General features: G+C 51.8%; 1 non-coding gene and 4 pseudogenes across 1 annotated transcript; all 5 read left to right on the top strand.

Moving 5' to 3' along the window:
- Window positions 1–48: 48 nt before the first annotated feature.
- Window positions 49–172, top strand: LOC140270753 (5S ribosomal RNA; annotated as a pseudogene).
- A 272-nt stretch (window positions 173–444) lies between these two features.
- On the top strand, window positions 445–563 carry LOC140294343 (5S ribosomal RNA; annotated as a pseudogene).
- A 269-nt stretch (window positions 564–832) lies between these two features.
- Window positions 833–951, top strand: LOC140298354 (5S ribosomal RNA). The gene has a single exon (XR_011914010.1). It is a non-coding gene; the product is annotated as a 5S ribosomal RNA (ribosomal RNA).
- Window positions 952–1519: 568 nt separating this feature from the next.
- Window positions 1520–1638, top strand: LOC140292697 (5S ribosomal RNA; annotated as a pseudogene).
- Window positions 1639–1913: 275 nt separating this feature from the next.
- On the top strand, window positions 1914–2032 carry LOC140319645 (5S ribosomal RNA; annotated as a pseudogene).
- The last annotated feature ends 20146 nt before the right edge of the window (window positions 2033–22178 follow it).

Genomic DNA, 22178 nt, shown 5'->3' with positions numbered 1-22178 from the left:
CGTATGATTCCAGTACCTATATAATGCACATTTGTCACAGAGATTGTCGCTTACGGCCACACCACCCTGAATATAATATGCCCGACCTCGTCCGATCTCGGAAGCCAAGCGGGGTTGTGCCTGGTTAGTACTTGGGTGGGAGACTGCTTGGGAATACCAGGTGCTGTAAGCTTTTTCTCTTCTCTCTACCACCTGCATGTCTTTTGTTGCAACGTCTGATCACCCTGTGACACATGAGGAAGTTGGTCATCTTCAGCTGCTGCTGCTTCTTTGTTGGCAGACACAAAGTGATCTGAGAGTCTCAGTTTCAGCTGGAGAGAATAATCACATCACGGAAGAAGATATGCCCACTACACATCAGCCTTTCTCGGCAATTATCTGGTTACATAGAGGAACTGTATGATTCCAGTACCTATATAATGCACATTTGTCACAGACTTTGTTGCTTACGGCCACACCACCCTGAACATATCCAACCTTGTCCGATCTCGGAAGCCAAGCACGGTTGGGCCTTGTTAGTACTTAGATGGGAGACTGCTTGGGAATACCAGGTGCTGTAAGCTTTTTGTCTTCTCTCTACCACCTGCATGTCTTTTGTTGCAACGTCTGATCACCCTGTGACACATGAGGAAGTTGGTCATCTTCAGCTCCTGCTGCTTTGTTGGCAGACATGAGGTAATCTGAGAGTCTCAGTTTCAGCTGCAGAGAATAATCACGTCAGGGAAGAAGATGTGCCCACTACAAGTCAGCTTTTCTCTGCAATTATCTGGTTACATAGAGGAACCGTATGATTCCAGTACCTATATAATGCACATTTGTCACAGACATTGTTACTTACGGCCACACCACCCTGAATTTGCCTGACCTCGTCTGATCTCGGAAGCCAAGCAGGGTTGGGCCTGGTTAGTACTTGGGTGGGAGACCGCTTGGGAATACCAGGTGCTGTAAGCTTTTTCTCTTTTCTCTACCACCTGCATGTCTTTTGTTGCAACGTCTGATCACTCTGTGACACATGAAGAAGTTGGTCATCTTCAGCTGCTGCTGCTTTGTTGGCAGACACGAAGTGATCTGAGAGTCTCAGTTTCAGCTGCAGAGAATAATCACATCAGCGAAGAATGGTAAATGGTAAATGGACTTGTACTTGTATAGCGCTTTTCTAGTCTAGCTGACCACTCAAAGCGCTTCACTACATGCCGCATTCACCCCACTCACACACATTCATACAGCACGTCTTAGGATATAACTACGTGCTTTCTAAGCATTCACACACATTCATACCCCCAATGATACACTGGGGGAGCAACGTGGGGTTCAGTGTCTTGCCCAAGGACGCTTCGACATGTATCCTGGGGATGCCAGAGTCGAACCACCGACCTTCCGATTGGTGGGTGACTGCTCTTCCTCCTGAGCTACAAGATGTGCCCACTACAAGTCAGCCTTTCTCTGCAATTATCTGGTTACATAGAGGAACTGTATGATTCCAGTACCTATATAATGCACATTTGTCACAGTTATGGTTGCTTACGGCCACACCACCCTGAATATGCCCAACCTCGTCTGATCTCGGAAGCCAAGCAGGTTTTGGCCTGGTTAGTACTTGGATGGTAGACTGTCTGGGAATACCAGGTGCTGTAAGCTTTTTCTCTTCTCTCTACCACCTGCATGTCTTTTGTTGCAACGTCTGATCACCCTGTGACACATGAGGAAGTTGGTCATCTTCAGCTGCTGCTGCTGCTGCTTTGTTGGCAGACACGAAGTGATCTGAGAGTCTCAGTTTCAGCTGCAGAGAATAATCACGTCAGGGAAGAAGATGTGCCCACTACAAGTCATCTTTTTTCTGCAATTATCTGGTTACATAGAGGGACCGTATGATTCCAGTACCTATATAATGCACATTTGTCACAGAGATTGTTGCTTACGGCCAAACCACCCTGAATATGTCTGACCTCGTCTGATCTCAGAAGCCAAGCAGTGTTGGGCCTGGTTAGTACTTAAATGGGAGACCGCTTGGGAATACCAGGTGCTATAAGCTTTTTGTCTTCTCTTGACCACCTGCATGTCTTTTGTTGCAACGTCTGATCACCCTGTGACACATGAGGAAGTTGGTCATCTTCAGCTGCTGCTGCTTTGTTGGCAGACACGAAGTGATCTGAGAGTCTCAGTTTCAGCTGGAGAGAATGATCACATCAGAGAAGATGATATGCCCACTACACATCAGCCTTTCTCTGCAATTATCTGGTTACATAGAGGAAGTGTATGATTCCAGTACTTAGCAGCCACCACCCCAAGGCCCCTAAGGGACCCCGCCCCACACCGCAAGACAGCCCCACCTGCAAGCCCCCAAAACTGCCCTCCAAGCCCGACACACAGTCCCCCCCAGCAATGACCAACCCGGTCCCCACGACCCGAGAGACCACCAGACGCCCGAAGCCACACAGTTAATCAGCGGGGACCAGAGAGAATGAAATTCAGCCAATTGATGTTTTAAGGAGGCAGACATTGTTCCCATGCTAATATAATCTAAAAGAACATTTCTAAACAGGTTAATACACAGACTGTTTTTCGCTTTCCAGTTCATGAGAATAGTTTTCTTTGCGATACATAACACTGCGAGGACCATGCAAACAAGCAGAGAAAAAACAAACACACAAACAAACAAAAACAAGCACAAGTAGTGGCAATCGCATACAACACAACTGTGCATATAGATGACCTGAGGCGACATGGTAATACATCAACTGCTACTGGACTAATGAATGTGTATTGTGTGTGTGTGTGTGTGTGTGTGTGAGAACATGCAACACCCATGGCACAGGACCTACATGATAACCGTTCTTACTTACAACCACGCATCCACCCAGAAGACAGCAGTGGAAGCCCCCGGACAGAGCCCCCATAAGCATAGGGCAGAGGCGCCCGGGAGCCAGGGGCAACAGCCCACCGACCCCACCAGGCCCCAGCCGCCCAGACATGGGCCGTGCACCGGACCCGGCCCCAGGAGCCCGAGCGCCCCAAAACCCCCCGGCAGAGGCCCCACCCAATACCCGGGAGGGCCAAGCGCCCCAGACAGCCACGCAGTGGGTCAGCGCCTGCCCCAGTGCCCCTGGCCAAGAGCCCTGGCAGTCAAGACGTGCCCACAGGTGGGTGAAGTCGCGAGGAGTGGGGAGAGGCAACGCCGCCCCCCCATTGGGAGAAGCACAGGCAGGCCAGGCGACAGCAAGTCCCAGACCCAGGCCCAATCATCACCACACACACTTTCACGTCCCATACATCCACACATCCACACGTCATCCCTCCCTTGACTCCGCTGGGGTCTAGCACAGTGGGCACACCATGGGGCCAGCAGCCCCCCAGCCACCACAGACCCTGAACCAGCAGAATAATTAATTCCTCCTGGCCACTCCTTCCCGAGCAGCAACCAGGAAGTAGGGGTGTGAGAAGACCCCTCCCCTCACCCTTCTGGCTCTTCAATATTTTCTAATAGTGAGCGATTAAAATTGAGGGGCAGCCAACCTTGTAGAACTGGGAGCGCGGCCCTCTGGGCAGCCTACATACCCAAAGAGCCCCGTCCACCAGATGCCACTCAGTGCAACCACCCCCCAAGACCTAATGTGTGTGTGTGTGTTTGATAAGTAGTGATGTCTAAGGTGTAATTAAAACAGGGGCGGGGAACTGCAGAGTGCAGCCAAGGGGACCACCTACGTGGTCCCATCCACTACACCCCACAGAACACACACGCCCCCCAAAACCCTTCATGTGTGAGTGTGTGCTGTGTACAGGAGCCAAAAGGGAGAGGGTATGGGGATATACACCGGGGGAGCTACTCTCCCCCGGAGAGGGCTGCCAGGGCCTTGCTGCAATAGGCACCCCCGCTACCTGGGACCCAGCACAGGGCAGGAGGGCCTGATGTCCACCAGGCTCGGGGCTTGCAGCGACCATATTCCGGGAGCTACTGTACCCCCAGAAGGTACCCACCCCGCCCAACCCCACTCAACCCAACCCCATCCCACCCCGGAGGACCTCTACAAAAAAACAAACAAACCACCCGGTCACACCAGACGCAGCAGCCCGGGCCTGAGACCCACCATCACCCAGGCCCCCCCCTCAACAGAGGAAAAGCACCCCCCCACCGCACGCCCCAACAGCCTAAAGAAAACAACCACCTGCGGATACCCTGGAGGTCCCAGAGCAACAAGCCTGGCACCAGGACCTGCACCAACCCACCCATACTGTGGCATGTCCAGGGCAACCCAGCCCCCCCGGGCGCAAGGCAGCGCCCAGCCACCAGGGCCCAGGCCCAGCACCACCACCCACGCCAGAGCGGCCCAGCCACCCGGTACAGAGCCAGCAGCCACCACCCCAAGGCCCCTAAGGGACCCCGCCCCACACAGCAAGACATCCCCACCCGCAAGCCCCCAAAACTGCCCTCCAAGCCCGACACACAGTCCCCCCCAGCAATGACCAACCCGGTCCCCACGACCCGAGAGACCACCAGACGCCCAAAGCCACACAGCCCCCCCCAGCACACACCCAACCGCCCAGAGCGACGGGACAGCAACCCACCACCACCACTATGTGATAAAGCTAATCAGCGGGGACCAGAGAGAATGAAATTCAGCCAATTGATGTTTTGAGGAGGCAGACATTGTTTCCATGCTAATATAATCTAAAATAACATTTCTAAACTGCTTAATACACAGACTGTTTTTCGCTTTCCAGGTCATGAGAATAGTTTTCTTTGCGATACATAACACTGCGAGGACCATGCAAACAAGCAGAGAAAAAACAAACACACAAACAAACAAAAACAAGCACAAGTAGTGGCAATCGCATACAACACAACTGTGCATATAGATGACCTGAGGCGACATGGTAATACATCAACTGCTACTGGACTAATGAATGTGTATTGTGTGTGTGTGTGTGAGAACATGCAACACCCATGGCACAGGACCTACATGATAACCGTTCTTACTTATGAGTGTATAAGTGTACACGGCCACAATCCACAGCCCCCCCAAGCAATCAGAAACAGGCAGAGAGGCCCACAAGACCCAGGCCACCAGCAGCCCCCACGGAGCACAGAACCCAGGATACCCACCGCAGGGACAACCACGCATCCACCCAGAAGACAGCAGTGGAAGCCCCCGGACAGAGCCCCCATAAGCATAGGGCAGAGGCGCCCGGGAGCCAGGGGAAACAGCCCACCGACCCCACCAGGCCCCAGCAGCCCAGACATGGGCCGTGCACCGGACCCGGCCCCAGGAGCCCGAGCGCCCCAAAACCCCCCGGCAGAGGCCCCACCCAATACCCGGGAGGGCCAAGCGCCCCAGACAGCCATGCAGTGGGTCAGCGCCTGCCTCAGTGCCCCTGGCCAAGAGCCCTGGCAGTCAAGACGTGCCCACAGGTGGGTGAAGTCGCGAGGAGTGGGGAGAGGCAACGCCGCCCCCCCATTGGGAGAAGCACAGGCAGGCCAGGCGACAGCAAGTCCCAGACCCAGGCCCAATCATCACCACACACACTTTCACGTCCCATACATCCACACATCCACACGTCATCCCTCCCTTGACTCCGCTGGGGTCTAGCACAGTGGGCACACCATGGGGCCAGCAGCCCCCCAGCCACCACAGACCCTGAACCAGCAGAATAATTAATTCCTCCTGGCCACTCCTTCCCGAGCAGCAACCAGGAAGTAGGGGTGTGAGAAGACCCCTCCCCTCACCCTTCTGGCTCTTCAATATTTTCTAATAGTGAGCGATTAAAATTGAGGGGCAGCCAACCTTGTAGAACTGGGAGCGCGGCCCTCTGGGCAGCCTACATACCCAAAGAGCCCCGTCCACCAGATGCCACTCAGTGCAACCACCCCCCAAGACCTAATGTGTGTGTGTGTGTTTGATAAGTAGTGATGTCTAAGGTGTAATTAAAACAGGGGCGGGGAACTGCAGAGTGCAGCCAAGGGGACCACCTACGTGGTCCCATCCACTACACCCCACAGAACACACACGCCCCCCAAAACCCTTCATGTGTGAGTGTGTGCTGTGTACAGGAGCCAAAAGGGAGAGGGTATGGGGATATACACCGGGGGAGCTACTCTCCCCCGGAGAGGGCTGCCAGGGCCTTGCTGCAATAGGCACCCCCGCTACCTGGGACCCAGCACAGGGCAGGAGGGCCTGATGTCCACCAGGCTCGGGGCTTGCAGCGACCATATTCCGGGAGCTACTGTACCCCCAGAAGGTACCCACCCCGCCCAACCCCACTCAACCCAACCCCATCCCACCCCGGAGGACCTCTACAAAAAAACAAACAAACCACCCGGTCACACCAGACGCAGCAGCCCGGGCCTGAGACCCACCATCACCCAGGCCCCCCCCTCAACAGAGGAAAAGCACCCCCCCACCGCACGCCCCAACAGCCTAAAGAAAACAACCACCTGCGGATACCCTGGAGGTCCCAGAGCAACAAGCCTGGCACCAGGACCTGCACCAACCCACCCATACTGTGGCATGTCCAGGGCAACCCAGCCCCCCCGGGCGCAAGGCAGCGCCCAGCCACCAGGGCCCAGGCCCAGCACCACCACCCACGCCAGAGCGGCCCAGCCACCCGGTACAGAGCCAGCAGCCACCACCCCAAGGCCCCTAAGGGACCCCGCCCCACACAGCAAGACATCCCCACCCGCAAGCCCCCAAAACTGCCCTCCAAGCCCGACACACAGTCCCCCCCAGCAATGACCAACCCGGTCCCCACGACCCGAGAGACCACCAGACGCCCAAAGCCACACAGCCCCCCCCAGCACACACCCAACCGCCCAGAGCGACGGGACAGCAACCCACCACCACCACTATGTGATAAAGCTAATCAGCGGGGACCAGAGAGAATGAAATTCAGCCAATTGATGTTTTGAGGAGGCAGACATTGTTTCCATGCTAATATAATCTAAAATAACATTTCTAAACTGCTTAATACACAGACTGTTTTTCGCTTTCCAGGTCATGAGAATAGTTTTCTTTGCGATACATAACACTGCGAGGACCATGCAAACAAGCAGAGAAAAAACAAACACACAAACAAACAAAAACAAGCACAAGTAGTGGCAATCGCATACAACACAACTGTGCATATAGATGACCTGAGGCGACATGGTAATACATCAACTGCTACTGGACTAATGAATGTGTATTGTGTGTGTGTGTGTGAGAACATGCAACACCCATGGCACAGGACCTACATGATAACCGTTCTTACTTATGAGTGTATAAGTGTACACGGCCACAATCCACAGCCCCCCCAAGCAATCAGAAACAGGCAGAGAGGCCCACAAGACCCAGGCCACCAGCAGCCCCCACGGAGCACAGAACCCAGGATACCCACCGCAGGGACAACCACGCATCCACCCAGAAGACAGCAGTGGAAGCCCCCGGACAGAGCCCCCATAAGCATAGGGCAGAGGCGCCCGGGAGCCAGGGGAAACAGCCCACCGACCCCACCAGGCCCCAGCAGCCCAGACATGGGCCGTGCACCGGACCCGGCCCCAGGAGCCCGAGCGCCCCAAAACCCCCCGGCAGAGGCCCCACCCAATACCCGGGAGGGCCAAGCGCCCCAGACAGCCATGCAGTGGGTCAGCGCCTGCCTCAGTGCCCCTGGCCAAGAGCCCTGGCAGTCAAGACGTGCCCACAGGTGGGTGAAGTCGCGAGGAGTGGGGAGAGGCAACGCCGCCCCCCCATTGGGAGAAGCACAGGCAGGCCAGGCGACAGCAAGTCCCAGACCCAGGCCCAATCATCACCACACACACTTTCACGTCCCATACATCACCACGTCATCCCTCCCTTGACTCCGCTGGGGTCTAGCACAGTGGGCACACCATGGGGCCAGCAGCCCCCCAGCCACCACAGACCCTGAACCAGCAGAATAATTAATTCCTGCTGGCCACTCCTTCCCGAGCAGCAACCAGGAAGCAGGGGTGTGAGAAGACCCCTCCCCTCACCCTTCTGGCTCTTCAATATTTTCTAATAGTGAGCGATTAAAATTGAGGGGCAGCCAACCTTGTAGAACTGGGAGCGCGGCCCTCTGGGCAGCCTACATACCCAAAGAGCCCCGTCCACCAGATGCCACTCAGTGCAACCACCCCCCAAGACCTAATGTGTGTGTGTGTGTTTGATAAGTAGTGATGTCTAAGGTGTAATTAAAACAGGGGCGGGGAACTGCAGAGTGCAGCCAAGGGGACCACCTACGTGGCCCCATCCACTACACCCCACAGAACACACACGCCCCCCAAAACCCTTCATGTGTGAGTGTGTGCTGTGTACAGGAGCCAAAAGGGAGAGGGTATGGGGATATACACCGGGAGAGCTACTCTCCCCCGGAGAGGGCAGCCAGGGACTGGCAGCAATAGGCACCCCCGCTACCTGGGACCCAGCACAGGGCAGGAGGGCCTGATGTCCACCAGGCTCGGGGCTTGCAGCGACCATATTCCGGGAGCTACTGTACCCCCAGAAGGTACCCACCCCGCCCCACCCCACTCAACCCAACCCCACCCCACCCCGGAGGACCTCTACAAACAAACACACAAACAACAACAAACAAACCACCCGGTCACACCAGACGCAGCAGCCCGGGCCTGAGACCCACCATCACCCTGGCCCCCCCCCATCAGGGGAAAAGCAACCCCCCCACCGCACGCCCCAACACCCTAAAGAAAACAACCACCTGCGGACACCCTGGAGGTCCCAGAGCAACAAGCCTGGCACCAGGACCTGCACTAACCCACCCATACTGTGGCATGTCCAGGGCAACCCAGCCCCCCCGGGCGCAAGGCAGCGCCCAGCCACCAGGTCCCAGGCCCAGCACTACTACCCACGCCAGAGCGGCCCGGCCACCCGGTACAGAGCCAGCAGCCACCACCCCAAGGCCCCTAAGGGACCCCGCCCCACACAGCAAGACAGCCCCACCCGCAAGCCCCCAAAACTGCCCTCCAAGCCCGACACACAGTCCCCCCCAGCAATGACCAACCCGGTCCCCACGACCCGAGAGACCACCAGACGCCCAAAGCCACACAGCCCCCCCCAGCACACACCCAACCGCCCAGAGCGACGGGACAGCAACCCACCACCACCACTATGTGATAAAGCTAATCAGCGGGGACCAGAGAGAATGAAATTCAGCCAATTGATGTTTTGAGGAGGCAGACATTGTTTCCATGCTAATATAATCTAAAATAACATTTCTAAACTGCTTAATACACAGACTGTTTTTCGCTTTCCAGGTCATGAGAATAGTTTTCTTTGCGATACATAACACTGCGAGGACCATGCAAACAAGCAGAGAAAAAACAAACACACAAACAAACAAAAACAAGCACAAGTAGTGGCAATCGCATACAACACAACTGTGCATATAGATGACCTGAGGCGACATGGTAATACATTAACTGCTACTGGACTAATGAATGTGTATTGTGTGTGTGTGTGTGTGTGAGAACATGCAACACCCATGGCACAGGACCTACATGATAACTGTTCTTACTTATGAGTGTATAAGTGTACACGGCCACAATCCACAGCCCCCCCCCAAGCAATCAGAAACAGGCAGAGAGGCCCACAAGACTCAGGCCACCAGCAGCCCCCACGGAGCACAGAACCCAGGATACCCACCGCAGGGACAACCACGCATCCACCCAGAAGACAGCAGTGGAAGCCCCCGGACAGAGCCCCCATAAGCATAGGGCAGAGGCGCCCGGGAGCCAGGGGCAACAGCCCACCGACCCCACCAGGCCCCAGCCGCCCAGACATGGGCCGTGCACCGGACCCGGCCCCAGGAGCCCGAGCGCCCCAAAACCCCCCGGCAGAGGCCCCACCCAATACCCGTGAGGGCCAAGCGCCCCAGACAGCCATGCAGTGGGTCAGCGCCTGCCTCAGTGCCCCTGGCCAAGAGCCCTGGCAGTCAAGACGTGCCCACAGGTGGGTGAAGTCGCGAGGAGTGGGGAGAGGCAACGCCGCCCCCCCCATTGGGAGAAGCACAGGCAGGCCAGGCGACAGCAAGTCCCAGACCCAGGCCCAATCATCACCACACACACTTTCACGTCCCATACATCCACACGTCATCCCTCCCTTGACTCCGCTGGGGTCTAGCACAGTGGGCACACCATGGGGCCAGCAGCCCCCCAGCCACCACAGACCCTGAACCAGCAGAATAATTAATTCCTCCTGGCCACTCCTTCCCGAGCAGCAACCAGGAAGCAGGGGTGTGAGAAGACCCCTCCCCTCACCCTTCTGGCTCTTCAATATTTTCTAATAGTGAGCGATTAAAATTGAGGGGCAGCCAACCTTGTAGAACTGGGAGCGCGGCCCTCTGGGCAGCCTACATACCCAAAGAGCCCCGTCCACCAGATGCCACTCAGTGCAACCACCCCCCAAGACCTAATGTGTTTTTGTGTGTTTGATAAGTAGTGATGTCTAAGGTGTAATTAAAACAGGGGCGGGGAACTGCAGAGTGCAGCCAAGGGGACCACCTACGTGGCCCCATCCACTACACCCCACAGAACACACACGCCCCCCAAAACCCTTCATGTGTGAGTGTGTGCTGTGTACAGGAGCCAAAAGGGAGAGGGTATGGGGATATACACCGGGGGGGCTACTCTCCCCCGGAGAGGGCTGCCAGGGCCTGGCTGCAATAGGCACCCCCGTTACCTGGGACCCAGCACAGGGCAGGAGGGCCTGATGTCCACCAGGCTCGGGGCTTGCAGCGACCATATTCCGGGAGCTACTGTACCCCCAGAAGGTACCCACCCCGCCCAACCCCACTCAACCCAACCCCATCCCACCCCGGAGGACCTCTACAAAAAAACAAACAAACCACCCGGTCACACCAGACGCAGCAGCCCGGGCCTGAGACCCACCATCACCCAGGCCCCCCCCTCAACAGAGGAAAAGCACCCCCCCACCGCACGCCCCAACACCCTAAAGAAAACAACCACCTGCGGATACCCTGGAGGTCCCAGAGCAACAAGCCTGGCACCAGGACCTGCACCAACCCACCCATACTGTGGCATGTCCAGGGCAACCCAGCCCCCCCGGGCGCAAGGCAGCGCCCAGCCACCAGGGCCCAGGCCCAGCACCACCACCCACGCCAGAGCGGCCCAGCCACCCGGTACAGAGCCAGCAGCCACCACCCCAAGGCCCCTAAGGGACCCCGCCCCACACAGCAAGACATCCCCACCCGCAAGCCCCCAAAACTGCCCTCCAAGCCCGACACACAGTCCCCCCCAGCAATGACCAACCCGGTCCCCACGACCCGAGAGACCACCAGACGCCCAAAGCCACACAGCCCCCCCCAGCACACACCCAACCGCCCAGAGCGACGGGACAGCAACCCACCACCACCACTATGTGATAAAGCTAATCAGCGGGGACCAGAGAGAATGAAATTCAGCCAATTGATGTTTTGAGGAGGCAGACATTGTTTCCATGCTAATATAATCTAAAATAACATTTCTAAACTGCTTAATACACAGACTGTTTTTCGCTTTCCAGGTCATGAGAATAGTTTTCTTTGCGATACATAACACTGCGAGGACCATGCAAACAAGCAGAGAAAAAACAAACACACAAACAAACAAAAACAAACACAAGTAGTGGCAATCGCATACAACACAACTGTGCATATAGATGACCTGAGGCGACATGGTAATACATCAACTGCTACTGGACTAATGAATGTGTATTGTGTGTGTGTGTGTGAGAACATGCAACACCCATGGCACAGGACCTACATGATAACCGTTCTTACTTATGAGTGTATAAGTGTACACGGCCACAATCCACAGCCCCCCCAAGCAATCAGAAACAGGCAGAGAGGCCCACAAGACCCAGGCCACCAGCAGCCCCCACGGAGCACAGAACCCAGGATACCCACCGCAGGGACAACCACGCATCCACCCAGAAGACAGCAGTGGAAGCCCCCGGACAGAGCCCCCATAAGCATAGGGCAGAGGCGCCCGGGAGCCAGGGGCAACAGCCCACCGACCCCACCAGGCCCCAGCCGCCCAGACATGGGCCGTGCACCGGACCCGGCCCCAGGAGCCCGAGCGCCCCAAAACCCCCCGGCAGAGGCCCCACCCAATACCCGGGAGGGCCAAGCGCCCCAGACAGCCATGCAGTGGGTCAGCGCCTGCCTCAGTGCCCCTGGCCAAGAGCCCTGGCAGTCAAGACGTGCCCACAGGTGGGTGAAGTCGCGAGGAGTGGGGAGAGGCAACGCCGCCCCCCCATTGGGAGAAGCACAGGCAGGCCAGGCGACAGCAAGTCCCAGACCCAGGCCCAATCATCACCACACACACTTTCACGTCCCATACATCCACACGTCATCCCTCCCTTGACTCCGCTGGGGTCTAGCACAGTGGGCACACCATGGGGCCAGCAGCCCCCCAGCCACCACAGACCCTGAACCAGCAGAATAATTAATTCCTCCTGGCCACTCCTTCCCGAGCAGCAACCAGGAAGCAGGGGTGTGAGAAGACCCCTCCCCTCACCCTTCTGGCTCTTCAATATTTTCTAATAGTGAGCGATTAAAATTGAGGGGCAGCCAACCTTGTAGAACTGGGAGCGCGGCCCTCTGGGCAGCCTACATACCCAAAGAGCCCCGTCCACCAGATGCCACTCAGTGCAACCACCCCCCAAGACCTAATGTGTGTGTGTGTGTTTGATAAGTAGTGATGTCTAAGGTGTAATTAAAACAGGGGCGGGGAACTGCAGAGTGCAGCCAAAGGGACCACCTACGTGGCCCCATCCACTACACCCCACAGAACACACACGCCCCCCAAAACCCTTCATGTGTGAGTGTGTGCTGTGTACAGGAGCCAAAAGGGAGAGGGTATGAAGGCAGCCAGGGACTGGCTGCAATAGGCACCCCCGCTACCTGGGACCCAGCACAGGGCAGGAGGGCCTGATGTCCACCAGGCTCGGGGCTTGCAGCGACCATATTCCGGGAGCTACTGTACCCCCAGAAGGTACCCACCCCGCCCAACCCCATCCCACCCCGGAGGACCTCTACAAAAAAACAAACAAACCACCCGGTCACACCAGACGCAGCAGCCCGGGCCTGAGACCCACCATCACCCAGGCACCCCCCTCAACAGGGGAAAAGCACCCCCCCCACCGCACGCCCCAACACCCTAAAGAAAACAACCACCTGCGGACACCCTGGAGGTCCCAGAGCAACAAGCCTGGCACCAGGACCTGCACCAACCCACCCATACTGTGGCATGTCCAGGGCAACCCAGCCCCCCCGGGCGCAAGGCAGCGCCCAGCCACCAGGGCCCAGGCCCAGCACCACCACCCACGCCAGAGCGGCCCAGCCACCCGGTACAGAGCCAGCAGCCACCACCCCAAGGCCCCTAAGGGACCCCGCCCCACACAGCAAGACAGCCCCACCCGCAAGCCCCCAAAACTGCCCTCCAAGCCCGACACACAGTCCCCCCCAGCAATGACCAACCCGGTCCCCACGACCCGAGAGACCACCAGACGCCCAAAGCCACACAGCCCCCCCCCAGCACACACCCAACCGCCCAGAGCGACGGGACAGCAACCCACCACCACCACTATGTGATAAAGCTAATCAGCGGGGACCAGAGAGAATGAAATTCAGCCAATTGATGTTTTGAGGAGGCAGACATTGTTTCCATGCTAATATAATCTAAAATAACATTTCTAAACTGCTTAATACACAGACTGTTTTTCGCTTTCCAGTTCATGAGAATAGTTTTCTTTGCGATACATAACACTGCGAGGACCATGCAAACAAGCAGAGAAAAAACAAACACACAAACAAACAAAAACAAGCACAAGTAGTGGCAATCGCATACAACACAACTGTGCATATAGATGACCTGAGGCGACATGGTAATACATTAACTGCTACTGGACTAATGAATGTGTATTGTGTGTGTGTGTGTGTGTGAGAACATGCAACACCCATGGCACAGGACCTACATGATAACCGTGCTTAGTTATGAGTGTATAAGTGTACACGGCCACAATCCACAGCCCCCCCAAGCAATCAGAAACAGGCAGAGAGGCCCATAAGACCCAGGCCACCAGCAGCCCCCACGGAGCACAGAACCCAGGATGCCCACCGCAGGGACAACCACGCATCCACCCAGAAGACAGCAGTGGAAGCCCCCGGACTGAGCCCCCATAAGCATAGGGCAGAGGCGCCCGGGAGCCAAGGGCAACAGCCCACCGACCGCACCAGGCCCCAGCCGCCCAGACATGGGCCGTGCACCGGACCCGGCCCCAGGAGCCCGAGCGCCCCAAAACCCCCCGGCAGAGGCCCCACCCAATACCCGGGAGGGCCAAGCGCCCCAGACAGCCACGCAGTGGGTCAGCGCCTGCCCCAGTGCCCCTGGCCAAGAGCCCTGGCAGTCAAGACGTGCCCACAGGTGGGTGAAGTCGCGAGGAGTGGGGAGAGGCAACGCCGCCCCCCCATTGGGAGAAGCACAGGCAGGCCAGGCGACAGCAAGTCCCAGACCCAGGCCCAATCATCACCACACACACTTTCACGTCCCATACATCCACACATCCACACGTCATCCCTCCCTTGACTCTGCTGGGGTCTAGCACAGTGGGCACACCATGGGGCCAGCAGCCCCCCAGCCACCACAGACCCTGAACCAGCAGAATAATTAATTCCTCCTGGCCACTCCTTCCCGAGCAGCAACCAGGAAGCAGGGGTGTGAGAAGACCCCTCCCCTCACACTTCTGGCTCTTCAATATTTTCTAATAGTGAGCGATTAAAATTGAGGGGCAGCCAACCTTGTAGAACTGGGAGCGCAGCCCTCTGGGCAGCCTACATACCCAAAGAGCCCCGTCCACCAGATGCCACTCAGTGCAACCACCCCCCAAGACCTAATGTGTGTGTGTGTGTGTGTTTGATAAGTAGTGATGTCTAAGGTGTAATTAAAACAGGGGCGGGGAACTGCAGAGTGCAGCCAAGGGGACCACCTACGTGGCCCCATCCACTACACCCCACAGAACACACACGCCCCCCAAAACCCTTCATGTGTGAGTGTGTGCTGTGTACAGGAGCCAAAAGGGAGAGGGGTATGGGGATATACACCGGGAGAGCTAGTCTCCCCCAGAGAGGGCAGCCAGGGACTGGCTGCAATAGGCACCCCCGCTACCTGGGACCCAGCACAGGGCAGGAGGGCCTGATGTCCACCAGGCTCGGGGCTTGCAGCGACCATATTCCGGGAGCTACTGTACCCCCAGAAGGTACCCACCCCGCCCAACCCCACTCAACCCAACCCCATCCCACCCCGGAGGACCTCTACAAAAAAACAAACAAACCACCCGGTCACACCAGACGCAGCAGCCCGGGCCTGAGACCCACCATCACCCAGGCCCCCCCCTCAACAGGGGAAAAGCACCCCCCCCACCGCACGCCCCAACACCCTAAAGAAAACAACCACCTGCGGACACCCTGGAGGTCCCAGAGCAACAAGCCTGGCACCAGGACCTGCACCAACCCACCCATACTGTGGCATGTCCAGGGCAACCCAGCCCCCCCGGGCGCAAGGCAGCGCCCAGCCACCAGGGCCCAGGCCCAGCACCACCACCCACGCCAGAGCGGCCCAGCCACCCGGTACAGAGCCAGCAGCCACCACCCCAAGGCCCCTAAGGGACCCCGCCCCACACAGCAAGACAGCCCCACCCGCAAGCCCCCAAAACTGCCCTCCAAGCCCGACACACAGTCCCCCCCAGCAATGACCAACCCGGTCCCCACGACCCGAGAGACCACCAGACGCCCAAAGCCACACAGCCCCCCCCCCCCAGCACACACCCAACCGCCCAGAGCGATGGGACAGCAACCCACCACCACCACTATGTGATAAAGCTAATCAGCGGGGACCAGAGAGAATGAAATTCAGCCAATTGATGTTTTGAGGAGGCAGACATTGTTTCCATGCTAATATAACTCTCCCAGTGTATATCCCCATACCCCTCTCCCTTTTGGCTCCTGTACACAGCACGCTGTGTGCCCGCTGCGCTACACCCCAGCGGAGTCAAGGGAGGGAGGACGTGTGGATGTGTGGATGTATGGGACGTCAAAGTGTGTGTGGTGATGATTGGGCCTGGGTCTGGGACTTGCCGTCGCCTAGTCTGCCTGTGCTTCTCCCAATAGGGGGGCGGCGTTGCCTCTCCCCACTGCTCGCAACTTCACCCACCTGTGGGCACGTCGTGACTCCCAGTAACTTGGCCAGGGAAGCTGGGGCAGGCGCTTGACCCACTGCGTGGCTGTCTGTGGTGCTTGGCCCTCCCGGGTATTGGGTGGGGCCTCTGCCGGGGGGTTTTGGGGCGTTTTGGGTTCCTGGGGCCCGGGTCCGTGGCCTGGTGGGGTCGGTGGGCTGTTGTCCCTGGCTCCCGGGGGGCCTCTGCCCTATGCTTATGGGGGCTCTGTCCGGGGGCTTCCACTGCTGTCTACTGGGTGGATGCGTGGTTGTCCCTGCGGTGGGCATCCTGGGTTCTGTGCTCCGTGGGGGCTGCTGGTGGCCTGGGTCTTGTGGGCCTCTCTGCCTGCTTCTGATTGCTTGGGGGGGGCTGTGGATTGTGGCACTCATAACTAAGCACGGTTATCATGTAGGTCCTGTGCCATGGGTGTTGCATGTTCCCCCCACACACACACACACAACACACATTCATTAGTCCAGTAGCAGTTGATGTATTACCATGTCGCCTCAGGTCATCTATATCCACAGTTGTGTTGTATGCGATTGCCACTACTTGTGCTTGTTGTTGTTTGTTTGTGTGTTTGTTTGTTCTCTGCTTGTCTGCTTTCAGGTGCTCCTGGTGGCGCAAAGGCTGGATTCGCAACAGAGACCATGGATTATTGTCTGTTTTATTTTTTTACAGGTGTAGCAGCTGGTTGTCTGGTTTTTGTTTCTTTTTTTGTTCTGTTTCCTCTTCTTTCCTTTTCCCCCGGTCCGGTTCAGTTCCATTACATGTTATATATAACAAGAAATAAATAAATGGGCATCAAGGGGAGCTTTACATTTATAAAACTTCCCTTGGCAAAGCAAATCAGTTTGGCATAAAAGGTATTCACAATTCTGCTGCCATAATGCTGAACAGAACAAGGGAAAAAAGTGAAGGAATTCATTTTACAGCTAAATCCTCATAAAGAGCGTATTGCTCAACCATAAGTGTGGTTCTTTCTCATACAAGGTTATACAAAGAAGTTTATGTTTGAAACCAGCTTAAACATGGACAAATATGAAGGACAAAGCAGTTTTAACTTGGTTTGAGTGAAGCAATTCATTTTATGGCAATATCTGAAATCTTGACTATCTCCTTAAAAGAAAGCGAATTTCGGATTCCAGAAGAACAAGTGTGGTTCTTTTTCATATAAGGTAATATAAAGAAGTTTATACTCGAAACCAGCTTAGACATGGATAAATAAGAAGGACAAAGCAGTTTTAACTTGGTTGAAGTGAAGGATTTCATTTTACAGCAAAATCCTGAAACGTGCATTACTCCTCATAAGGAGTGTATTGCTCAAACATGTGTTGTTTTTTTCTCATACAAGATTATAAAAAGAAATTTATGTTTGAAACCATCTTAAACATGGACAAATATGAAGGACAAAGCAGTTTTAACTTGGTTTGAGTGAAGCAATTCATTTTATGGCAATATCTGAAATCTTGACTATCTACTTAAAAGAAAGCGAATTTCGGATTCCAGAAGAACAAGTGTGGTTCTTTCTCATATAAGGTAATATAAAGAAGTTTATACTCGAAACCATCTTAGACATGGATAAATAAGAAGGACAAAGCAGTTTTAACTTGGTTGAAGTGAAGGATTTCATTTTACAGCAAAATCCTGAAACGTGCATTACTCCTCATAAGGAGTGTATTGCTCAAACATGTGTTGTTTTTTTCTCATACAAGATTATAAAAAGAAATTTATGTTTGAAACCATCTTAAACATGGACAAATATGAAGGACAAAGCAGTTTTAACTTGGTTTGAGTGAAGCAATTCATTTTATGGCAATATCTGAAATCTTGACTATCTACTTAAAAGAAAGCGAATTTCGGATTCCAGAAGAACAAGTGTGGTTCTTTCTCATATAAGGTAATATAAAGAAGTTTATACTCGAAACCAGCTTAGACATGGATAAATAAGAAGGACAAAGCAGTTTTAACTTGGTTGAAGTGAAGGATTTCATTTTACAGCAAAATCCTGAAACGTGCATTACTCCTCATAAGGAGTGTATTGCTCAAACATGTGTTGTTTTTTTCTCATACAAGATTATAAAAAGAAATTTATGTTTGAAACCATCTTAAACATTGACAAATATGAAGGACAAAGTAGTTTTAACTTGGTTTGAGTGAAGCAATTAATTTTATGGCAATATCTGAAATCTTGACTATCTACTTAAAAGAAAGCGAATTTCGGATTCCAGAAGAACGTGTGGTTCTTTTTCATATAAGGTAATATAAAGAAGTTTATACTCGAAACCAGCTTAGACATGGATAAATAAGAAGGACAAAGCAGTTTTAACTTGGTTGAAGTGAAGGATTTCATTTTACAGCAAAATCCTGAAACGTGCATTACTCCTCATAAGGAGTGTATTGCTCAAACATGTGTTTTTTTCTCATACAAGATTATAAAAAGAAATTTATGTTTGAAACCAGCTTAAACATGGACAAATATGAAGGACAAAGCAGTTTTAACTTGGTTTGAGTGAAGCGATTCATTTTATGGCAATATCTGAAATCTTGACTATCTCCTTAAAAGAAAGCGAATTTCGGATTCCAGAAGAACAAGTGTGGTTCTTAAAGAAGTTTATACTCGAAACCAGCTTAGACATGGATAAATAAGAAGGACAAAGCAGTTTTAACTTGGTTGAAGTGAAGGATTTCATTTTACAGCAAAATCCTGAAACGTGCATTACTCCTCATAAGGAGTGTATTGCTCAAACATGTGTTTTTTTCTCATACAAGATTATAAAAAGAAATTTATGTTTGAAACCATCTTAAACATTGACAAATATGAAGGACAAAGCAGTTTTAACTTGGTTTGAGTGAAGCAATTCATTTTATGGCAATATCTGAAATCTTCACTATCTCCTTGAAAGAAAGCGAATTTCGGATTCTAGAAGAACAAGTGTGGTTCTTTCTCATATAAGGTAATATAAAGAAGTTTATACTCGAAACCAGCTTAGACATGGATAAATAAGAAGGACAAAGCAGTTTTAACTTGGTTGAAGTGAAGGATTTCATTTTACAGCAAAATCCTGAAACGTGCATTACTCCTCATAAGGAGTGTATTGCTCAAACATGTGTTTTTTTCTCATACAAGATTATAAAAAGAAATTTATGTTTGAAACCATCTTAAACATTGACAAATATGAAGGACAAAGCAGTTTTAACTTGGTTTGAGTGAAGCAATTCATTTTATGGCAATATCTGAAATCTTCACTATCTCCTTGAAAGAAAGCGAATTTCGGATTCTAGAAGAACAAGTGTGGTTCTTTCTCATATAAGGTAATATAAAGAAGTTTATACTCGAAACCAGCTTAGACATGGATAAATAAGAAGGACAAAGCAGTTTTAACTTGGTTGAAGTAAAGGATTTCATTTTACAGCAAAATCCTGAAACGTGCATTACTCCTCATAAGGAGTGTATTGCTCAAACATGTTTTTTTCTCATACAAGATTATAAAAAGAAATTTATGTTTGAAACCATCTTAAACATTGACAAATATGAAGGATAAAGCAGTTTTAACTTGGTTTGAGTGAAGCAATTCATTTTATGGCAATATCTGAAATCTTCACTATCTCCTTGAAAGAAAGCGAATTTCGGATTCTAGAAGAACAAGTGTGGTTCTTTCTCATATAAGGTAATATAAAGAAGTTTATACTCGAAACATGGACATGGATAAATAAGAAGGACAAAGCAGTTTTAACTTGGTTGAAGTGAAGGATTTCATTTTACAGCAAAATCCTGAAACGTGCATTACTCCTCATAAGGAGTGTATTGCTCATACAAGAGTGTATTTTCTCATACAAGATTATAAAAAGAAATTTATGTTTGAAACCATCTTAAACATTGACAAATATGAAGGACAAAGCAGTTTTAACTTGGTTTGAGTGAAGCAATTCATTTTATGGCAATATCTGAAATCTTCACTATCTCCTTGAAAGAAAGCGAATTTCGGATTCTAGAAGAACAAGTGTGGTTCTTTCTCATATAAGGTAATATAAAGAAGTTTATCATTGAAACCAGCGTAGACGTGGATAAATATGAAGGACAAAGCAGTTTTAACTTGGTTTAAGTGAAGGAATTCATAGTTAGCAGTTCCTTGATGAGGGATATTTCAGACACCAAAATCCATTTTCTAAAGAGAAATAAAGAGAAAACAACAATCACTTCTGTTAAAGACTGAAAAAGAAATGTCACCCATGAAATCAACAATGCTTTTAGGGACTTCTATAAAACCTTATATTCATCACAAAATGATCCATCAGACAGTAACATAGATCAGTTTCTTAGTAATATCAACCTTCCAAAATTACAAACCGAACAGGCAATGGCTCTGGATTCACCTCTCTCAATAGGAGAACTCCATGAAGCCCTTCAACATATGCCTAGTAACAAAGCCCCGGGTGGCCACCAGATGGTTTTCCAGCAGAGTTCTACAAAGAATTGTGGACTGTTTTGGCACTGCATTTCACAAAATGGTATTACAAGTTAAGCAGAATGGCAGATTATCCCCACACATGAACTCTGCTAACATTATCCTGCTACAGAAACCAGGAAAAGACCCCATACTTCCATCCAGCTACCGCCCAATATCTCTAATAAATGCAGACCTCAAAATAATTTGTAAAGTCCTCGCCAAAAGAATAGAAAAAATAACTCCACTTATAATACATCCTGACCAGACAGGTTTCATAAAGGGTAGACGATCATCCACTAACACTCGCAGGCTAATTAATCTCATAGACTATTCTACCATCGACAACCTGGAAACCACAATAGTCTCTCTAGATGCAGAAAAAGCATTTGATCGAGTGAACTGGAAATTTTTATTCGCAGCATTAAAAAAATTCGGGTTTGGGTCACACTTCATCAACTGGATAAGGATATTATAAAGCTCCCCAAATGCAAGTGTCAGGACAAATGATCAAACTTCTCCAAGCTTCAGTCTGCAGAGAGGTACAAGACAGGGTTGCCCACTTTCTCCATCACTTTTTGCTATTTTCATCGAACCTTTTGCAGCTGCTATCAGACAAGATAGAAATATTAAAGGCATCCAACCCCAAAATATTGAGCATAAAATAAGTCTTTATGCTGATGATGTATTACTTTTCCTCCACAACTCACAGACGTCTCTCACTCACACGATCACACTCATAAATAAATTCTCAGCACTTTCTGACTACTCTATCAATTGGTCTAAGACCACAGTGCTGCCCATTAACTGTAGGGTCCAGAATATACCTGCGATCACTTTACAGTCAGGAAATATTAGATATTTAGGCATAAACATTTCCTCCAGGCTCTCAGAGCTAACAAAGCTAAATTATGTGCAATTATTAAAGACAGTAGAGGACGATCTCTCTCGTTGGAAGTCCTTACCTATATCACTTATGGGGAGAGTTACAACCATTAAAATGATGATACTACCAAAAGTTAACTATTTGTTCTCAATGATCCCCATAAAACCATCTGCTACTTGGTTTAAGTCACTAGATTAATGCATCTCCAAATTTCTGTGGAAAAACAAACCACCACGTATTAGTTTAAAAACGCTACAGAAAACCAAGGAAAGTGGTTGATTAGATTTACCTCATTTTCAGCGCTATTCCTTAGCCAATAGGTTACAGTATATATCAAAATGGTTTAAACCTAGCCCAATAGATGAACCACACAGCTTCTGGCCACAAATATGTTTGAACACCTTTAGAATGACTCGAAATCCTAATTTACAGCTCATACAATACAAAATTCTTCATAGAACACACTATACAGGACAAAGGATGTTCAGGATGGGTCTAACACACTCTAACATCTGCTCACATTGCATTGTTATACACCTGATGATTATGCACACGCTTTGTGGTTTTGTGCGCCTGTCCAGAAGTTCTGGTTTGAAGTGTGTACGGACCTATCAACATGGCTAAAGT

Source organism: Leuresthes tenuis, unplaced genomic scaffold (genome assembly GCF_036924035.1).
Source record: "Leuresthes tenuis unplaced genomic scaffold, fLeuTen1.0.hap1 SCAF_1, whole genome shotgun sequence".
NCBI lineage: Eukaryota > Metazoa > Chordata > Actinopteri > Atheriniformes > Atherinopsidae > Leuresthes > Leuresthes tenuis.
The sequence above is the reverse complement of the archived record's forward strand: the minus strand, read 5'-3'. Positions and strand labels throughout refer to the sequence as shown.